Source organism: Sus scrofa, chromosome 8 (assembly GCF_054392235.1).
Source record: "Sus scrofa isolate SSC_HxYL_T2T_F1_AM1 chromosome 8, Sscrofa_HxYL_maternal_Yorkshire_Landrace_v2.0, whole genome shotgun sequence".
Lineage (NCBI taxonomy): Eukaryota > Metazoa > Chordata > Mammalia > Artiodactyla > Suidae > Sus > Sus scrofa.
Window position 1 is genome coordinate 41,155,319 of NC_139390.1, and position 18,150 is coordinate 41,173,468.

The window sequence follows — 18,150 nt, forward strand, 5'->3', positions numbered from 1 at the left end:
AATATAGATGAATAAATCAAAGATGTAGCATAGAGTATAAAAATGTGCCCAAATATATATGGCTAATTGATTTTTTTGCAAAGGTGTCAAGAAAATTCAAGGGGAAAGGAGAATCTTTCCAACAAGTGGTGCAAGAACAATTGGTTGTCCATATGTTCACATTCCCCGCCAATGGAATCTCATTCATTATCTAACATTGTATACAAAAGTTAACTCAAAATGGTTTGTAGGTCTACTGTAAAACATAAAATTCTGGAAGAAAACGTATGAGAAAGGCTTGACTGACTTCACGTTCTTTAAACAGATTACTCTTAAAGACACAATTAATAAAATGAATATATTTGCAAAAGATGTTTTGGTAGAATATATTTGCAAAAACATATCTGCTAAAAGGTTTATATTCAGAATATATTAAAAAAATGATTTCAACTCAACAAAGAGAAGATAACCTAACAAGTAAAAAAAAAAATAGCAAGAGATTTGAACAGATATTTCATCAAAAAAAAAATGTGGATGGCAAACAAATACATAAAAAGATGCTCAAAATCATTAACCATTAGAAAAATACAACTAAAATCCAAATGGTATACCACAATATACCTACCAGAATTACTAAAATTACAAAGACTGACAATACCAACTATTGGCAAGGGTGTAGAGCAATTGTGATTCTCATTTATTGTTGCTGGGGTTACAAAATAATATAGCCACGTTGAAAAAGAGATTGACAACTTCCTAAAAATGAGGTAATTACCATATGACCTACCAATTCCATTCCTATGTGTTTGCCCAAGAGAAATGAAAACATACACCCACACAAAGATTCATGTGAAATGTTCTTTTCAGCATTATTAATAAGATCCCCAAACTGGAAATAATCCAGTGTCCATCAACACATAAATGAATAAACAAATTGTGGCATAACTGTACAATGGAATAGTATTGAGCAATAAAAAGGAATGAACAGATAACATAAAGCAGATCAGTGGTTGCCAAGGGTCATGGGTTGAAAAAGAGACTGACCTCAAAAGAGCCACGAGACAACATTTAAAGTAATAGAAATGTTCTGTATCTATTTTGGTGATAGTTACATGACTGCCATATTTGTCAAAACTCATCAAATTGTACATCTAAAATAGATGCCTTTATCATATGTGATTCCATCTCAAAGCTGCCTTCAAAACTCAAGCCATCTACATCCATATTGTATGCAAGTAAGAAGGATGCTGTGAACCAGAGAGTAGCAAAATTTTTCTGTAAAGGACCTGACGGTGAATGTTTTACTTTTGAATGTATGTCTATAGCCTGTCACAACTGCTGGACTCTGTCTTGGTAACATCAAAGCAGGTATAGACAACAGGTTGAATGAATAGGTGTGGCTGTGTTTCAATAAAACTTAGTTTTAAACGCTGAAATTTACATTTCATCTTTCTCATAAGTCATGAAATATTATTCTTCCTCTGACTTTTTCCCCCAAATAATTTACAAATGTGAGACACTCTCTTAGCTAGCAGGCTATCCAAAAACAGATGATAGACCAGATTTGATCCACAGGTTGTAGTTTGCCAACTCCTCTAAACAAATGTTAGTAAAAAATACAACAATTATCGTAACTGTATCATAGAAGTAGGATGCGGGTGAAACATCGATATTCCATTCATGGTTACATGTTGGAGATCTGTGTAGACTAGAAATAACAAGCTCCATTTTTCACATATTCTTCAATAGTACAATTTTGTTTGCTATGTCATATTACTTTGGAGTAGTAGGCTTAAAAAAATCAAGGCGTTCCCACTGTGTGCTCCAACGAGGAGCCATGAAGATGTGGTTGTGAGCCCTGGTCTCACTCAGTGGGTGAAGGATCCAGTATTGCCGTGAGCTGTAGTGTAGATATATTTATATGTGATTTGCTGAATGAATAGTCCGGGCTTTACAAAAGAAGACACCTTCATGGGAACATCACCTAACAACTGCCATAGAAGTGACCCCAAATTAGCGAGAACCATTGTCCTGAGACACCCAAGGATGGTGGGAGAAAACACCATTCACACCAGCTGGCGGGCCCAGCCAGTCAGGAAAGAGGACTGATCCCACTCAGGGGGTGGGGTATCACAGACCCCGAGAACCCCTAAGGGGAAGATCTTCCCTTTGGCAAATACATCCTACAAGGTTTTGAGCAATTGTCAAAATGGAGAACTTTTAGTAACCATGCCTTCCATTGAAAAAGTCATGGCCATTTGTCTTCTTTTCCTTCACTTAACTCCTTTCGAATATTTTCTTGTTGAAATGCTTGTAAATAGAAAGGGCAGATTCTTTAGTGGGAGGGTATTTCCCAGGTTCCGGAGAAGTTGTCTGAGGGAAGAAGAGTGTGCTTGATTCCCAGAAGGCAAGTCAAGGCTTCTGAGTTACAGATGCCCAAAGCACAAGAACTGTAATACAGCATATTTCTTCATAAAGCCCATTCTGCTGTCTCAGGGCTGCAGTGTCAAATCGTAGAAACCTATGTCTTTGAAGTTCTTGACATATAATGTTGACATTTTCAGCCTCTCAAGTGTATGATGAAAGATTAGAATGATGGTGGTGAACAAGAATGACCTATAGAAAGACATTTTCTGAAGCGGTAAAAAAAACGTTTTTTTTTTTTTTAATGGATGGAGAATTTTTCTTTTGAACTGTGAGTTGACCATGAAGGGAAAAAAAAAAATGGAAAGAAAAGAAAGAAAACAGATCAAAGCAACATAAAAATTGGTTTTAATTTTCTTTACAAAATCTTGTGGGAACAAACAAATACAACATCTTTTTTGTTTTGTTTTGTTTTGTTTTGGGGGGGGGGGGCATGCCCATAGCATGCAAAAGTTCCTGGGCCAGGGAATGAACTATGCCACTGCAGTGAAAACTGCTGGATCTTTAACCACTAGGCCACCAGAGAATCTCAACAAATACAAACTTTGAGCAAATTTGTGTTTGAAACATATTCCTTTCTTGCCACGTAGTAGAAAGTATTTTCATGTGAAAAATAGTGTCTATATTTTCCTAGTACTTAAGAATTTTGTCCAGGGAATGCCCGTAGTGACTCATCAGTAACGAACCCTACTAGTATCCATGAGGATGTGGGTTCAATCCCTGGCCTCACTCAGTAGGTTAAGGATCCCGGCTTTGCTGTGGCTGTGGTGTAGGCTGGCAGCTGTAGCTCTGATTCGACCCCTGCCCTGAGAACTTCCATATGCCACAGGTGTGGCTCTACAGAAAAAGAAAAAAGAATTGTGTCCAAATGATTCTGGTGTTGTCACATAAAGATCAGAGCTGGACCAAGTTTGAATTCAAAGGTTGTTGTCTAAATATTTGTTGGGATAAACTGGGAATCGGAATTAACATATACATACTACTACATAAAAAACAGCTAAGCAAAAAAAAGAACCTACTATAGAGCACAGGGGACTTTATTTAGTACTTCCAAATAACCTATAGTGGACAATAATATGAAAAAATACATATATACCTGAATCACCTTGCTGTACACAGTAATACAACATTGCAAATCAACTATACTTCAATTTAAAAGGAAATAAAAATAAAATATTTTAAAAATTCTTGTTCTTACTCTTGGGCTTGAAAGAGAACATTAATGAGGAGTTCCCATTGTGGTACAGCGGAAAAGAATCTGACTAGGAACCATGAGGTTGCAGGTTCGATCCCTGGCCTCGCTCAGTAGGTTAAGGATCCGGCATCGCCATGAGCTGTGCTGGGAGTCTCAGATGTGGCTTGGATCCTGTGTTGCTGTGGCTGTGGTGTTGGCCAGCAGCTGTAGATCTGATTCAACCCCTAGCCTGGGAACCTCCATATGCCACAGGTGCAGCCCTAAAAAGCAAAAAAAAAAAAAAAAAAAAAAAAAAGAGAGAGAGAGAGAGAGAGAGAGGGAGAACATTAATGAGTTCCCTCGCTCTCCCTGACTCTCTCTCTCTCTCATTCCCTGTCTTTGCTATGTATGATATTTACTTGAATCTAAAACATATATTTTTTTGCATCTTAATGTGTCTGAATTCAGAATATCTTATAATGCATGGTGTCTCTCAATTACACTCATCAGCAATTTTTCTTTCTTTGTGGTACATAAAATAATATTGAATCTCATAGTTGATATTGTCTAAGAGTCCATGAAATTAGATATACATGAAGCTTACTTTTTATTTTTATTTTTGATGTATTCCTCACCAGGGACCTCATTGCTCCCTTGCAACTCCAGCCCCTCACTCCTTATTTCTTTTTTTTTTAATAGTAATTTCCCCAATGCAATTTTTTTTTGTACTGTACAGCATTAGTGACCCAGTTACACATACATGTACACATTCTATTTTCTCACATTATCATGCTCCATCATAAGTGACTAGACATAGTTCTCAGTCCATTCCAAAGGCAATAGTTTGCATCCATTAACCCCAAGCTCCCAATCCACCCCACTCCCTCCCCCTCCTCCTTGGCAACCACAAGTCTATTCTCCAAGTCCATGACTTTGTTTTCTGTGGAAAGGTTCAACAGTGCCATATATTAGATTCCAGATATAAGTGATATCATGTGGTATTTGTCTTTCTCTTTCTGACTTACTTCACTCACTATGAGAGTCTCTAGGTCCACCCATGTTGCTTTAAATGGCATTATTTCATTCTTTTTTATGGCTGAGTAGTATTCCACTGTGTGTGTTTGTGTGTGTGTGTGTGTTTGTGTATACCACAGCTTCCTGATCCAATCATCCATCGATGGACATTTGGGTTGTTTCCATGTCTTAGCCATTGTGAATAGGGCTTCAATGAAAATGTGGGTGCATGTGTCTTTTTTAAGGAAAGTTTTGTCTGGATATATGCCCAAGAGTGTCACCCTTTGATTTCTTATCAGAAAGCCCAACACAAAGGAAAGATTTCATACTATTGACTCGCTGGCTTCATGACAATGGTTCTTTCGTGATTATTAGGGCTCAGTACTTATAAGTGGCTAAGTTTTACATTATGTTTTCAGAACCTATACTTTTCTAATTCACCTGAACAGAGTTATTATTAGCAAACACCTGTTTAGCATGAGTTGCTATGACTGTCTCAGCCTTGATATAATTTCCTCCCTTTTTTGGTTTTCTCTTCTTTCTCTAGTCAGATTCCATACCTACTGATTACTTAAATAATAAGCTGAAATTAATCCAGGATCTGGTTTAGGAAATGATATGATATTTCTGTCACATATTACACATGTCTGGCTCTAAGTTACCCTACAAAGAGTATCAGCATCAATTGGATGTGAAGGATGGTGACCGGTGCTGGGATCGCTTCAGGATCAGGTCCCTGACGTACAGGTCGGACCTCATAGGAAGAGCATGGGCTCTGGAGTTTGAATCCTGCCTTCATCACTTGCTAATTGTGTGAACTTCCATGCAAGATTGGAGCAATCATATCTATCCTGCAAAGCTATAATAAACATTGGAGCGTAGAAAATATTTGACTGTAGGAGGCGCTTGAGAAGTGGTGGTTAACAGCACCGTTCCCCATCTCATAGAAGAGAGGGTGAACCCAGGAGAAATTTGAGGAATTGCTACAGCCTCCTTCAAAGCTCTTGTCTGTCCATTTCTGATCTCAGTGTCCTGAAACTTACACTTTTGCCTAATACTAATCTAGCATCATATACATCTAGAACTGCTCTCAGCTGCTTATCTGTTATCATCTCTTAATGTTTATCTGTTATCAACTCTTTACATTTTAACATGAACTTAAAGCGAGTCAGAGAGGCTTGCTTTCTGGCTCTATTGCCCATTATCTGCATCACTTGGGCGTGTCCTTAACCTGTGTGTGTTAGGGTTCTCCAGAAAAGCAGAACCAATAGTGTGTGTGTGCGTGTGTGTGTGCGTGTGTGTGTGTGTGTGTGTGTGTGTGTGTGTGTGTGTGTGTGTGTGTGTAGGCTGACCAGTCCCAAGATCTGCAGGGAGAGTCAGAAGCTATAGACCCAGGAGAGTCGATGGTGTAGTTTGAGTGTGAAGGTCAGCAGGCTCAAGACATAGGAAGCCAGAGTTCCCACTGTGGTGCAGTGGGTTAAGAATCCAATTGCAGCAGCTCAGGTTACTGCAGAGGCATGGGTTCCATCCCCAGCCCAGTGAAATGTGTTAAGGATCCTGTGTTGCCACAGATGTGGTGTAGGTCACAGCTGTGGCTCAGATTCAATCCCCGGCCCTGGGAACTTCCATATGCCATGGGTGTGACCATTAAAAAAAAAAAAAAAAAAAAAAAAAAAAGACCCAGGAAGTGTGGATCTTCAGTTCAAGTCTGAAGGCAGGAAAAATCCTGTGTCACAGCTCCAAAGCCATCAGGTTGGAAGAATTCTCTTTTAGCCATGGAAGGATCTGCCCTTTTACTCTATTCAGGTCTTCAACTGATTAGATGAAGCCCACCCACAACAGGAAGTGCCATCTTGCTTTATTTAAGCTAATGATTTAAAAGTTAATTGCATAGAATAACCCCCATATAAACCCAGTATAATGTTTGATGAAATATCTGGGACCCCACCCTGGCCCAGTGAAAGTGACACATAAAATTCACCACCACAATCTGTCTGGATCTCACCACCTTTTTGTAGGAAAGAGACAAAAATCATATTATACCATGGCATTGCTGTTGGGAGCAGATGAGACCATATTTCAAGGTTCCGGTATTCAGGGCCAATGTTCCCCTCTCGTTTTCCTTTCGTAGTCCATATTTTGGACATTTGTGAACAGGTCAAAGGGCTGTCTTGGTCTTACATCCTTTCCTTCGCCCTTGAAGCTCTGTTCTACTCATGATCCCTTGAGCCATCCTGGCTCAACTCTATCCCCCCAACAAATCATCTCCACAATTCAAGAAGCCCTTCTCCTGGAAACTGCTTTGTGGCATCTAAACATCACCTGGCAAGGAGAACAGACCCAGTTTTACACTCGGGGAAGAGTCCTGTCCCATGTGTAACCTGATGGATCAATCCCAGCTCATCGCAGACTTTCCTTCCTGTTCTTGGTGTTCCTCGGTGATGCAAAGCCAATCCACCTGCCAAAGCAGCCAAAGCCTCTCCAACAGAGAACAGATTCTGCATAGTCCTGCTGCTCTGCTCACACTTCGCCTCTCTTGCGATGCAGATTGCTTGGGTAGTAAGTGCAAGGAGCTGGGCATTTCACTGGCTTGGCTCGTGCGATCATGCACCCCTTTAAAAGCACGATGTGTTTTCTTCCTCAATATTCATCTCGGTCCTCCGTTTACATGATGACCGCATCTTCCTTCCAAATTGCACCCCAATTTCCATTCTATTTCTTTGCACTATTACAATTTCCAGATTATAGTGATTCCTTTCCAGGGTGCTTAATCTTGAGTGAATCAGTATAGCTATACTATTTTCCATCAATTTAATCTTAAGTGAATCGAATCTTGTTTTTAGTTGAGATGGGGAAATTGTTGCATACAGCCATGAAGAGAACAAGGATGACTATAAAGTGTTGATCTGTGTTATCCTCAACCTAAAACTATCTCTTCACTTTGACCTTTGCTGTGGTCACTTTTGATCTTATTCTTCATGTTCATCTCACTTCACTAAAATCAAAAGAAAAGCAGGAATGGGCAAGTATATATTTGCCTTTTCTTAGTGATATTAAAATCACCACAATCCGTCAAAGAAAAGGTCTCTCTTGTTTCAATGCCATGTAATTATAGATCTTGAATATAAGTCCAAGTCATCTTGTCTTATATTCAACCCAACTACTGCATATATTTCTTCCCATTGTGTCCTTTTTAGAAAATATGACATATACAGCCAATCAAGGTTAACAACTGTTATTAGAAAAGGAACTTGTGGAGTTCCCACCGTGGCACAGTGGGGTCAGGATCTGGTGTTGTCTCTGCCTCAGCGCAGGTTCGATCCCCAGCATAGCACGGTGGATTAAGGATCCGGCATTGCCACAGCTGTACTGTAGGTCACAGCTGCTGTTCGGATTAGATCCCTGGCCTGGGAAATTCTATGTGCCACAGGTGAGCTGGAAAAGAAAAAAAAGAAGAAAGAAAAGTGGCTTGTAAAAAGAAAGTTTGGACTTTCAGAAGATAGCTAGTAGACAACTTCCGGCCCTCCTGATGCTTAAAAATATATATAAAGGTTGAAGGTAATTTTGCTTGAAAATCAAAAGTATTCTCTTGGAAATGAGTGACTCTTGGAACTAAATGGCCCCGCACCCATAGCCAGCATTTTCTGCCTTCGGTGGAATCCCTGGCCACACAGTAAGGGGCATGGCCCCAGGTTTCTGGCCTTGTGGCTAGAATGAGGTGGTGGCAGAGTAGAAGATAGAAGTCAGGGCAGTTGGTCGCTTTGCAGCTTTGTCTCCCTGCTATGCTCTGTCTGATCAGGTGGTTCCCATTGAGAAGCCTTTGCTTTGCTCTCCGAAAGACTTGAATCCCCGCTTGCACTCAGTTATTCATCTTCTTCCTTCCAAGGAAATGGCCCATATGGTATTTGTGTTTACAAGGATTCTGTGTGGTTTCCAGATTGTGCAGAGGCTCAGAAAGTGAACCTTGCCGTTGTAAGTGCAAAGGCCAAGTGCTGTGACTCTGCTTAGCGACTCTTGAATAATGAAATCGGAGCCCAGGAGGAAAGCTGATCTGGATCAGATGAAACACTGAATAATGCACGGTGAGTAAAGGATACATTTCATACCATACACAGACACCCCTCTTTATGATCAGCTGGGGAGCAGCTTCCCTCCCTATTGGCATTCGCCCTGAGAATAGATACTCTATGAGGATCTTACCTACCTACGATCTACTCAACAGTCTTTTCATCCTATTCACCCAAACGAACCCCAAACCACACCAGGCACCTCCTATATGGGTCTAATGACCCATCCCCAGAGGCTCTAATTCATAGCTGGTCATTTCTTCCCAAAACACTCATCTCAAGCCTCTGTTCCTGGAAATACATGCCAGCCTGATTATTGCTTCTTTAACTGTTGATTTGAAACTCATCCATCCACAGTCTGCCTTTGTTTTGCTCAACCGAATTCACATGGCAGTTTGTGAAACCCTATCCCCATTCTAACAGGGAGGGATATTGTGTATCAGAAAGATACATTACCTCTGGTGTAGATGGCACACTCAAATGGCTAACTCCTGCTAACGTGTACATTCATTCATCTAGCAAATATTTTTTGAGAGCCTACTATGTGCAAGACATTGTATCAACTATGAGGATAAAGTAATGACCCAAGTAATCGTGTTCCCTGCTTTCATATAGATTATAGTTGGGGTGGGGATGTCAGAAATGAGTGCACAAAGAAACAAGGACATTTCAGATGTTAATCACAATTACCACCACAAATAAAACCAAATAGACCAATGCAGAAAAAAAAAAAAAAAAAGGAGTGGGGATTATTTTTTCAATTTTTTTTTCTTTTTAAATGAATATTAGTAAAGAAAAAGAATGTCTTCCATTTGTGTGTATGTGTGCCTGGATTTTTTGTTTGTTTGTTTTTGCTTTTTAGGGACGCACCCACTGCATATGGAGATTCCTAGGCTAGGGGTCTAATCAGTGCTGTAGCTGTCAGCCTACCCCACAGCCAGCAATATCAAATCCAAGCCATATCTGTGACCTATGCTACCCACAGCCACACAATGCCAGATCCGAGCCGCATCTGTGACCTATGCCACAGCTCATGGCAATGCCAGATCCTTAACCCACTGAGCAAGGCTTGGAATTGAACCTGTGTCCTCATGGATGATAGTCAGATTCATTAACTGCTGAGCCACGATGGGAACTCTTGTGTGCCTGTTCTGATAGCACTTAAGATCTCTTCTCTCGGCAAACTTCAAGTATACACTACAGTATGATTAACTGTAATCATTATGCTGTGTGTAGATTCCCCAGAACTTATTCATCTTATAACTGGAAGTTTGTACCCTTTAATTAATATCTTCCCATTTCTCTATCCACCAGCCCCTGGCAACTATTGTTCTCTCTGGTTTTGAGTACAAGTTTTTAAGATTTCATATATAGGTGAGACTGTACAGTATTTGCCTTTCTGTGCCTATCTTCTTTCACTTAGTGTAATGTCCTCAAAGTTCATCCATGTTGCAAAAGCCATGATGTGCTTCTTTTTTATGGCTGAATAATATTCTATTGTATGTATAGACAACATTTTTTAAAATCCATTCACCTACTCATGGATGCTTATGTTTTTTCTGTATCTTGGCTATTGTGAATATTGCCGCAATGAACATGGGAGTGCAGTCTATCCATATACTACTTTAATTTTTGAATATATACCCAGAAGTAGACTTGCTGGATGATGTGATAGATCTATTTTTAATTTTTTGAGAAAACTTTGTACTATTTTCTGTAATAGCTATACCAATTTACATTACCATCAACAGTATACAAAAATTCCCTTTTCTCCACACCCTTTGTAAATATTTACCTCTTGTCTTGTTGATAATAGCTATCCTAACAGGTATGAGGTGATATCTATTGTGGTTTTCATTTGCATTTCCCTGATGATTAGTGATGTTGAGCAGATTTTCATATACCTGTTGGCCATTTGTATGTCTTCTTTGGAAAAATTTATATTCAGATCCTTTGCCCATTTTTTAATCAAATTGTTTTTTGGCTAATGAGTTGTATGAGTTCCTGCTGTATTTTGAATATTAACTTATCAGATATATAAATTGCAAATATTTTCTCCCATTTGGTAGGTTGTTTTTTCACTCTGTTTCCTTTGCTGTACAGAAGCTTTTTATTTCCCTCTTGTTCATTTTTGCTTTTGTTTCTTCTGCTTTAAGCATCGTATTAAAAAATCCTGAGATTTTTTAAATCAGTGTCAAGGAGTTTTCTCCTATGTTTTCTTCCAAGAGTTTTATGGTTTCAGGTCTTATATTCAAATTTTTCATCGATTTTCTGTTAACTTTTGTAAGTGATGTAAGATAAGGGTCTGATTTCATTCTTTTACATGTGGCTATCCAGTTTTCCTAACACATTTATCAGAGAAATTATCCTTTTCCCATTGCATATTTTTGGTCCCTTTGTTAAAGATTAATTGACTATACATGTGCCATTTTATTCTGTGCTCACCATTCTGTTCTGCCAAACTATATTTCTGTTTTTATTTCCATTCTATACTGTTTGATTTCTACGGCTTTGTAATATAGCTTAAAACTAGGAAATGTGATGCCTCTGGCTTTGTTCTTCTTTCTCCGGATTGCTGGGCTATTTGGGTTTTTTTGTGGATCCCTAGGAATTTCATGGGTTTTCTTTTCTATTTCTATGAAAAAATGGCACTGAAAGTTATATAGGTATTACATTGAATCTCTACACTGTTTTGAGTAGTATTAATCTTTTAATAATATTGATTCTTTTTTTTTTTTTTGGTCTTTTTAGGGCCACACTTGCAGAATGTGGAGATTCCCGGGCTAGGGGTCAAATGGAAGCTGCAGCTGCAGGCCTATACCACAGCCACAGCAACTTGGGATCCAAGGCATATCTGCAACCTACACCATGGCTCATGGCAACACTGGATCCTTAACCAACTGAGCAAGGCCAGGGATTGAACCTGCATCCTTATGGATGCTAGTTAGATTTGTTTCCACTGAGCCATAACAGGAACTCCAATACCATTAATTCTTTCAATCATGAACACAGGATCTCTTTCCATTCATTTTTGTCTTCAATTTCTTTCATCAATGTCTTTTTTAAAATCCATTTAGCCATGCTTAGTATTCTGATTAGGAATTTGATCCATTTACACTTAAAATAATTATTGAGGAGTTCCCATCATGGCTCAGTGGTTAACAAATCCCACTAGGAACCATGAGGTTGTGGGTTCAATCCCTGGCCTCGCTCACTGGGTTAAGGATCCTGCATTGCCATGAGCTCTGGTGTAGATCACAGAGGTAGCTAGGGCCTGGCGTTGCTGTGGCTGTGGTATAAGCTGGCTGCTACAGCTCCAATTAGACCCCTAGCCTGGGAACCTCCACATGCCTCGGGTGCAGCCCTAGAAAAGACAGAAAGACAAATAAATAAAGTAATAAATAAATTAATTAAATAAAATAATTATTGATTGGTGGCGTTCCCATAATGGCTCAGTGGGTAACAAATACCACAAGGAACCATGAGGTTTTCTGTTTGATCCCTGTCTTCACTCAGTGGGTTAAGGATCTGGCATTGCTGTGAGCAGTGGTGTAGGTTGCAGACATGTCTCGGATCCCATGTTGCCATGGCTGTGGTGTAGGCTGGCAGCTACAGCTCCGATTAGACCCCTAGCATGGGGATCCATATGCCACAGGTGCGGCCCTAGAAAAGACTCCCCCCCCAAAAAAAAATTATTGATTGGTAATGACTTACTATAACCATTTTGTTATTTGTTTTCTGTTTTATGGTCCCATTGTTCCTTTCTTTCTTTTTACTGTCTTTTTGTGATTTGTTGATTTTTTTTTTTTTTGTAGTGGTATGCTTTGATTCTTTCTCTATATCTTTTTTGCATCTTCTATAGGTTTTTGCTTAATGGTTATTATAAGATTTACATAAAACATCTTATATTTATATAGTTGTTTTTAACTGCTAACAGCTTAATTGCAATCTCATACAAAAACCGTATAGTTTTACTTCTCCCTCTGCCACATTTTAGGCTACTGATGGCACATTTTATATCTTTTTATATTGTGTACCCATTAACAGATTATTATAGCTCTAATTATTTCAATACTCTTGTCTTTTAATGTTTATATTAGATTTTAAAATGATTTATATAACACCACTTAACTATTAGAGTATTTTAAATTTGACTTTATAAATATAAATATAAAGTCAAATTTAAAATACTCTAATAAGTGGTGTTATATAAATCATTTTTTAAATCTAATATAAATGTTAAAAGACAAGGGTATTCATGTGGTTACTTAACATTCTTTCATTTCAACTTGAAGAATTCTCATTAGCATTTCTTTAAGGCAGGTCTAGTGGTGATGAACTTCCTCAGCTTTTATTAGGGAATGTCTTTATCTACGCTTCAATCTTCAAAGGACAGCTTTGCTGCATATGGTATTCTTGGTTGTCATGTTTTTTTTATTTTTTTTCCCCAGCATTTTGAATATATCATACCCCTCTCTCCTGGTCTTCAAGATTTCTGCTGAGAAATATTCTGATAGCTTCATGAGAGTTCCTTTGTAAGTAATTTGTCTCTTTCTTTTGCTACTTTCAAAATTCCTTCTTTGTCTTTGACTGTTGATAGCTTCATGAGAGTTCCTTTGTAAGTAATTTGTCTCTTTCTTTTGCTACTTTCAAAATTCCTTCTTTGTCTTTGACTGTTGACAATCTGATTATATTGTATTAGGGTAATGTTCTTTGGGTTGATCTTACTTGGGATCATTTGAGCTTTTTTCCAGCTAGATGTTTCCCTCCTAAGATTTTGGAATTTTTCAGCTGTTGTTGCCTTAAATAAGCTCTCTGCCCCTTTATCTGTCTCTTCTCTTGCTCAACCCATGTAATGTGTGCTTGTTGCTTGATGGTATCCTACAGGTTCTGTATGCTTTCTTCATTCTTTTTAATTCTTCTTCTTCTTCTTCTTTTTTTTTTTTTTTGGTTCCTTTCTTAGTCTTTTTTTGACTGCTAGAACAAAATACCATAGATGGGGTGGCTTCTGAATAGCAGAAATTTATTCCTCACAGTTTTGGAGGCAGGAAGTCTGAGATTGGGTCCCCATATGGTTGAACGAAGGCCCTCTTCTGGACTGCAGACTTCTCATAGTGTCCTCGTATAATGGAGGGTGCTAAGGAGTTTTTTGGGGTCTGTTTTCGTTTTTTTTTTTTAATTGAAGTGTAGTTGATTTACAATGTTGTATTAGTTTTAGGTGTACAGCAAAATGACTCACCTCTTTTAGGAGCAAACACCTCTTTTAGTCTTTATAGACTATTTTGCAGGTAAAGACCTTCTCTTGTTGGATCCCCAGGCTGAAGAAATTGCCTTTGGGCTTGCAGTTGAACAAAGTTGAAGCTGAGTTCCATGACCAATGGCAGGTGTGCAGTGAGGTATGTCGTAGGTGGGTCTGTTACCAGGGGCTCAGGCAGGTGTGGATTCTGTCTGGCATCTGGGTGGATGGGGTGGCTTCTAGGACCTTGGCACTGAGACAAAAGTCAGTTTCAGTGTCTGCAGATGGCAGGCCTGTTACCAGGTCCACAAATGAGTGTGGCTCCTGCAGGATTCCCCTGGAGCATTCTCAGCAGATCCCTGGGCAGGCAGAATCAGTCCTGGACCACAGATGAAAGGGGCTGGAACCAAATCACTTGGTTCCTGGATGCTTCAGGGTTCACAGCTGGAGCTGAGGTCTTTCAGGCTGCCTCCAGAGACACAGACGGTGTGTTCCTTGACAAATAAGACCATTCCTGGACCATGGCTAAGAGAGGCTGGAGCCACATTACTGTTCCAGATCCTCAGATGAATCAAAACTGGCAGGCCTGACTTCAGGGGCATGGACAGGGGTGACTCCCTCCAGATTCCTTGGGAGATAAGATTGCTGCCAGACCAAGGCTGTAAGGCACTGGAGCCAGTGCAGGGTAGTGTCAGGATCAGCAGTCTAACTGAGGTCAGCGGGCCCACTTCTGAGAACACAAATAGGTGTATCTCCCTCTGGGTCCATGTTCAGAAAGGACCACTTTCAAAACTTTGCTGTGAAGGGCTGAAGCTGAGTTCCTGGGCTGCTTCAAAATCTGCAGCCAAACCAAGTTCAGCAGACCTAGTTTTGGGGAGCATGGATTTGTGTGACTCCCAGCAGGTCTCTGAGTGGGAAGAAGTATTCCCAGCTGATCAGACAGGCAAACCAGTGTCCCCAGAACCTTAGGGGGTTGGGCCTTCCCTCTACCAGGCTCTTCCTGCACACACATAGTTTTCTTCCAACCAGAAGAAAATTATGCTCCTTGCTGGTGGGTGACCCTTTCTTCATCATGCTGTTATAAACAGATATTTTCCAAGTTTACTCCTTTCTATCCTCTCTTCCTCTTTCCTTCCTTCTCTCCTTCTTTCTAACCATCCCACATCTGGTTTCTTTGCTGTCTTCTGGAATCACCAGTTACCTAGTGTTTTTTTGTTTTGCTTTGTTTTGTTTTCTGTATCTGAAAAACACTTGTAACACCTTGCACTCCCATTTCTCCCTCTGCCTAGAACACGCATTGAAGTCAGACTGCTCAGATTCCTTCTCTACAAAACATACTGCTTTTCAGTGGAAAGACTTGACCCATAATTCTAAATGTGCTGTACTTTCCTGGTGATAATTGCTACCCTTTGCTAAGTGCTAAGGGCCAGAAAAATGTTAAAAATGTACACATATTATCTCATGGAAACCTCACCCACCCTCTGAAGTGGGTACTCCTATTAGGCCCTTCTTTGCAGATGTGGAAAATAGAGTCAGATAAGTTAAGGAACCTGCCCAAGGGCACACAACTAGTAAGAGCCAGAGGTGGGGTTCAAACCCAGGGATTCAGACTGCAAAAGCCCCGCTCTAACCTCTGGGTTATTCCAGCCAGGTCCCATTAGAACATGGAGGAGCCCTTCTGCATATTCTTGTATTTTCGCACTGCAGTATTTTATCAAGATCCATGTCAAGTTTCATTTCCATTACTATTGTTTGTATTCTCTCTCCTAAATTGCTTTAATCTCTAAATCCCTGTTATTACATTCCTTCCTCTTACAACTCTGGCTTTTCTAAATATGCCTAATATCATGTCATAATTAAGGTCCTAACCCTAGCTCACATGCCCCAGTCCTGAAAGCATCAGAGCAATGTTGCCCGAGGCAGAGACAAAGAAATGAAAATGCATTATTAACATTTCAACAATGTATTGGGAGCTCCCACAAAGAACACAATGCTGCACAAAAACAACACCCTGTTCTCTAGATGGGGTCTGCTGATGACCCATCTTATAAAGAGATGTTGTGTTCTCATTGTGAATTTATCCAGAGGTCACTGCTGAGAGATGACTGCTCTTACAAATTGCTCCTGCCTGGGAGCCTTCTGTCAGGGGATTGTCAAGAGGTATTTTAAGCTCACAGGGGAGGTAGGTTTTTAGCCACAATGCTGCAGGCCTTCTCCCAGTGACAACTCTGAGAGTGTCCTCAGGAAAAGGTCACTGGTTATTATGTCTTCTGTAGACAAGTCTATTCTAAAGAATAGCCTTGAAGTTCTTTCCAAAGGTCACCCAACCCCAGACCTGGTTGAGGCCCCCACAGCTGCAGGCCTTGGGCCAAGGACTTGCAGAGCACTGGAGGCCATCTGCAACACTCTCAGTAGAGGAAAGGTCTCAGCTGTCATGGGAGACCCTGGGAGGGACGTTAGGGAGGAGCCAATTCCTGGGCAAGCTGGCCTGTGCTCCCTTGGAGCAGAATGGCCAAGGACATCTGTTAGCCCCCTTGACCTTGCTCAGCTCTCTCCATGCTGTATAAGCATGATTGCATTGGGGTCCATCATCAGATTCATCCTTCCTTCTTACCTTCTGAGGTAGGAGGTAAGATGATGGGCCCTTGGGCTGAGAACAGCTGGGACTTGCGGGCTGACTACACTGGGCCTTGCTTTTTTTTGACACATCAAGGAGAAAGTCAATGGCAGGAGCTGAGCTCTGCTGGAGTAGAAATTTAAGACGACCATTTCAATCACTCCTGGGGTCAAGGAGACCTCCCCAGTTACACATGTGCAGTAAGACTCCTAGAGGTCAGAGAGGGAGGGGGCACCAGGTCATAAGTCTTGATACTGTCCCAGCACCCTTTGCTCTGAAATCCATCTTTGCCCAAAGATGCGCACGCGAACTGGGGAGGGTCCTATGTCCAGTCAGGTGTGAGAAATAAAACAAGATAATCAGCCAAAGGAAAACAAAGACCTGGAAGAACTGTGCTATATAAAGTGATTCAAATCACCTCTCTGGTTCACTTCTCACTCAGGGGGATGCCCAAACCCTCACTCCTCTTTAGGGTGTGTATTACTGCCTTGGCTGTGTCTTAAATAAACTACTTCTCTGTGCTCTCCCACAGGTTGTACTGTGCCTCTAACAATAAACTTTATACCCGTTTTCAGAGTTTTGCCTCCTTGAAACCTTGCTTTCAACAGGGGGCAAGAATCAGGGCAATTTGGCTTTTAGCCGCTAGCTGGTCTAGTGGCTAGGATTCCTGGTTTTCATCCAGGTTCAATTCCTGAGCAGAGAATTAAGATCTCACTCCAGGCCATTACTCACTGCACTCTCTCCAAGATCACTTCCAGTTGTCAATTTCTTTTAACAAATATTTATTGACTGTCTGCTATAAACCATCCCAGCGCTAAGAACGTGAGCTACATGTGATGAACTCAGGACTGTGGTTCCAGCCACAGCTGAGAGAGGAAAACAATAAACAAGTCAACATCTAAATGCTTCATTATAACTGGAAGCATGTTTACTAGGAAGTTAATAAAACATAAGCTTTGGACTACACGTCAGGGTCTCCTGTTTGTACGGGGGTTCTTCCAAGGCCATCAGGGGCTCTGGGTATGTAGTGGGGGTGAGACATGGGCTAGCAATTTATGCGTAAGATCACATGTTTTTGGAAAGTTTGCAAAAGTAATATATATATTTTTGCATTCTCTTTCTTAAAGAAGGCTCCCCAAATGCATAACCTTCAGCCTGATTATGATGTAAAGAGCTGTGCATAGATTACCACCTATACACAGAAGCAAAAACTACATTCTGGCCTTTTGTGGAAAAGTAAATGTGAGACATGTCTGCAGTTGCTGTAAACAAACCTGTTCTCATTTGCCTGTTTTCTTTCACAATTGCTTCAGGTTTTCTTAACATGCAAATCAACATTGATAACGCTCAGCCTGGGGTGGCAGTGCAATTTCTCCATTCTTCAAAAGTGGAATTTAAAAGTAGCCATGAGAGCAACTCATGAACGGAACATCTGCCTATTTCACCTCTGCCTTGCTTACCACAGAGAGAAAATAGGGAGGGAAAAATATCTAAGGATGATTGGAAAGCAGTGCTAATATTTTTTCTTAGCATGAGGACCTGAACAACCTCTTAAGTTGAAAGTACAGCTGCAGGAGTTCCTGTTGGGGCTCAGCAGTAGTGAACCCTAGTAACCATGAGGATGCAGGTTCCATCCCCA